We start from the raw sequence: 4,528 nt of genomic DNA on the forward strand, positions 1-4,528 counted from the left end.
TATATTAATGCTACTCTCACTTGGGTAGAGAATCTTCTCTTTTCAGATGGCAGGGACCTTGGGACGACTCAGAAGGTCTCATAGTGCTGGAAAGAAGTGACTGGAGTACTGAGTAACATCTCGATCACACCTTCCAAGGCTCTGGGTCTATTGCAGAAGAGGTGGCGGAAAGAATGTAAGAGCCAAAGGAAGGGTAGGACTCCTTACAACGTGCTCCCTCCAGACATAAAATAGCCTGGATATCCATGACCTCATAGTGCCTGACACTACCTACACAAGACCATCATAAGAGGAGGAAAAGACCATGACATCAAAATAAAAGAGAGACTGATTGAGATGGGGAGGGGATATGATGGAGAATGGAATTTCAAAGGGGAAAGTGAGGGCAGGGAGGGTATTACCAAGGGACATTTTTTATAATCATGGAAAATGTTAATAAAAATTGAGAATAAAATAAAATAAAATAAAAAGACATGAGGACCTTCAATTATGCTCATCATGTGAGAAATGCTATTTTCTTGCCATGAACACATGGGTAAGCTTGATGGTGTTTTTTTGCTGTATTATTTACTTGCTGAGCCAATCCTTCTTAAGTCTGGATTCCCTTATAAACTTCTTTGTTCAGGCTTTTGCCTTTCTAAGCTAATGAGATCAATACAACTAAAATAAAAGATTAAGGCATTACGCCTTGTACATGCACCTGAAGAAAGAGTCACCTGTCTTTCGATCTGAAGGCAACATGTGCTACATTCTGTCATGCTCTGACTGACTTGTCCAGAAACCTGTAAGATTTGGAAGAACTCTGATCAAGAAGGGCTGGTTGTATGGAGCCAGGCATGGCAGTGCACACCTTTAATCCTAGCACTTGGGAGGCAGAGGTAGGAAGATCACCATGAGTTCAAGGCCGCCCTGACACTACATAGGAATTTCAGGTCAGCCTGAGCTAGAGCGAGACCTTATTTTAAAAACAAAAGCAAAAAAGCAGCAGCAGCAGCAGCAACATTGTATGGCATATTTGGGTTAATCAAACCCAAGATGTTGGAAGCCTTTTGTGACAAAAGTCTAACACGTCAATCTCAGTAGGAGACTCACAATACGACTATGATCTCACCTGCAAAAAACTGACCATTGCTTAAAAGGCAGCTTCTGACTTACAACTGGGCCCCAGTAAAAACTGATGGCCTGACCATGAAATATTGGCACTGGCCAACATGAACTGAATGTACTCTCAACCTATTGCACTGAGAAGTGGGGATACAAGTCAGCATTACATACTTATGGGATCTTCTTTTCCACTGTAATGGGTTTTTATTTATTTTTATTTTATTTTATTTATTTATTTATTTTTGAGGTGGGATCTCACTCTAGCCAAGGCTGACCTGGAATCCACTTTGTAGTCTCAGGCTGGCCTCAAACTCACAATGATCCTCCTACCTCTACCTCCCAAGTGCTGGGATTAAAGGCATGTGCCACCATGCCTGGCCTGAGTATTTTTAGAGACCTTAGTATTAATGATATATAATTTAATTCAACGGTGCTTAGAAAATTAATTCCATATGATTTCAATCCTTTTAACTTTATTGAAACGTGTTTTATAGCCTAACATAAGGTCCATTCATGAATATACCAAGTATACTTGAAGAAAATGTTTATCATGAAATTGTTTGATATAGTGTCCTAAAAGCATCAATTAGATCAAGATGATTGTCAGAGCCAGGTATGGTGGTGCACACCTTTAAGCCCAGAACTCAGGAGGCAGAGGTAGGAGGATTGCCGTGAGTTTGAAGCCACCTTGAGACTCCATAGTAAGTTCCAGGTCAGCCTGGCCTAGAATGAGACCCTACCTCGGAAAAAAAAAAAAAAAAAAAAAAAAAGAAAGAAAAAAATTTTTTAAATAAAATAAAAGCTAAAATCCAAAGTCTCTTCTAAAACTCAAGATAGTCTCCCAACTGTGAGCCTGTAAAATCAAAACACAAGTTACATATACATAATGGCACAGAGTAAACATTCCTACTACAAAAGAAAGCATAACAAGAAAATATTGAGCCAATGTGAGATCTAAAACAAGCAAGGCAAATATCAAGTCATGTAGTTCCGTGTCTGTCTGGCATCTGGAACCTGCAGCAAAGTTTCTGGGGTTCTGTGGTAATTTGAATTGATGTCTCTCAGTAGATTCAGTTTTATTCAAATTTATAATTTGGCGTCACTGGGGGTCAATCCCAGGGTGTGGCCCTAAGGTGTGGGGGCAGATCTGGAATTCCAGTGTAAAGATATGCAGAATGCTTGAGCTCTGCCTGGGGTTCTTGGAGCATGCTTGCCTGTGGTGCTGGCAGCGGTATTTCTCTCTGCATGGGCCTGTGAAAGGAGGCCAGCTTCTTCCGCATCACGGAGCTTCATCTGGATCTGCTCCTCCTGGAAACTGTAGGTGGCTGGGAGCAATATGAAGCTGACTACAAGCTCCAGTTCTGCCCCTCCATCTGGGCTGCCCGTGGCCCAGGGAAAACTTCACCCGCCCAAGCCAGAAATCCTCCTTGGCAGCCATCCCACAGTCTAAAATCCTGGGGTCTCCACTGCAACCCATGGTTCATCCATACCATGGCCTTCCAGAGCCTCCACACAAGGTCAACCACCCTGCCTCACATCACCCAGTGGTCACCTCCAAAACCAACAACAAATCAATAAAGATTGTAAAGCTGGGTGTGGCAGCACACACCTTTAATCCCAGCTCTCAGGAGACAGAGGCAGGAAGATTGAGGTGTTAAGTTTGAGGCCAGAATGGAACTACACAGTGAATTCCAGGTGAGCCTGGGCTAGAGCCAGACCCTACTTCAAGGAAAAAAAAATGATTGTAGGGCTGGAGAGATGGCTTAGTGGTTCAGGCACTTAACTGTGAAGCCTAAGGACCCAGGTTAGATTCTCCAGGGCCCATGTTAGCCAGATGCACATTGCGGCACATGCAACTGGAGTTCGTTTGCAGTGGTTAGAGGCTCTGGTGTGCCCATTCTCTCTCCCTCCCTCCCTCTGTCTCTAATAAATAAATAAAAACGATAAAAAGCAAAAATTAAAAAAAAAAAAAAGATTGTAAAGCTGGGCATGGCAGCACATGCCTTTAATCCCACCACTCGGGAGGCAAAGGTAGGAAGATCACTGTGAGCCAGCCTGGAACTATAGAGTGAGTGCCAGGTCAGCCTGGGCTAGAGTGAGACCCTACCTTGACAAAAAGAGAAAAAATAACCAAAAAGAAAAATTGCAATTCCAACAACTTTCTTTCCTCTTCTTCTTCTTCTTCTTCTTCCTCTTTCTCTTCCTCTTCCTCCTCCCCCTCCCCTTCCCCCTCCCCCTCCCCCTCCTCCTCCTCTTCCTCCTTCTTCTTCCTTCCTCCTTCCCTCCCTCCCTCCCTCCCTCCCTCCCCTCTCTCTCTTTCTTTCTTTCTTAGGTCTGGGCAAGATTTTATTAAATGTCTTTACAGAGCAACATTCCGCCTCCAGATGCAGCTGCCAGCACGCTGTTGGGACTGGCTAAGGCATGGCAGGTGGCTCTGGCTTCCCACCCTTCTGTTCTGAGATGGGGGTGCTGGGCAGGATGTCATCTTTGTGTTCCACGATGCTCGAGTGGCAAGGCAGAGGCTTCTTAGGGCCCATCTTGCTTGGATCCCAGGGCAGCACGATCTTCACTTTGATGCCCAGCACACCTTGCCTGAGCCGTACGTGACGCACGGCGGTGTCAACAAGTAGTAGTAAACAGGACCCCCACTGTGGATCCCCAGGTCGTCCATAAACTTCATGGATTTTGCCCTCTGTCCTCGGAGTTTCCAGCCCCCACAACCCCACAGCCCTTGGCCCGCTCTCCACGAAGAACCGCAGCGCACGGCAGCGGGCCCTCCGCACAGCAGGCCCTGCCAGGAGACCGTAAGGCAGGCACTGTGCCCGGGCAGTGGCACACAGCCCTCTTGCGGCCACCTTTTCTGCGGAAAGCTCTACACCGCCCTCCGGAAAGGCAAACCTCTTCTGGACCCCTGCAGTCAATGCCCATTCTGTGAACGTGCTGCGTCCTGGTGGCTGAGATGATGATCTCTGTCCTGGTGGGTGTGACTCGACCTCCACTCGAGCCATCGTCAGCCATTCGGCTCCGCTTTGAAGATGCCATCAGCAACAAATTTCCTCTTCTTGGAAATCTGCAGCACCATCTTACAGCAGAGAAAAGAAAGCTTCAATGACTTTCTTTCCTGCATTTGTTATGTATATATCAGGAAGAAAGGAAGCAAGGAAGAGAAAGAAAGAAGAAAGAGAGCGAGAGCGAGGTGGGGGAAGGGAGAAAGGAAGGAAAGAAGGCCTATATTAGAACTGGGCATATAACTTGGTGTTAAAATGTATTTGTCTAACGCTAGAGGCTCTGGGTTCCAGCCCCCAGTACCACATCTATCCATTTATTATATCAATTCAAAATGTGATTATCTTAATAAATTCAACTCTCATTAATTACATAAAAGAAATAGATTCAACAAACTAGAAACAGAAATAAGAATACC

The 4,528-nt window shown here is 45.3% G+C and overlaps 1 pseudogene; it reads right to left on the reverse strand.

Annotated features, from left to right (window-relative positions):
* Positions 1-3,506: 3,506 nt before the first annotated feature.
* Positions 3,507-4,186, reverse strand: LOC101615798 (annotated as a pseudogene).
* Positions 4,187-4,528: the final 342 nt, after the last annotated feature.

The sequence above is a fragment of the Jaculus jaculus genome, chromosome 5 (assembly GCF_020740685.1).
Source record: "Jaculus jaculus isolate mJacJac1 chromosome 5, mJacJac1.mat.Y.cur, whole genome shotgun sequence".
Lineage (NCBI taxonomy): Eukaryota > Metazoa > Chordata > Mammalia > Rodentia > Dipodidae > Jaculus > Jaculus jaculus.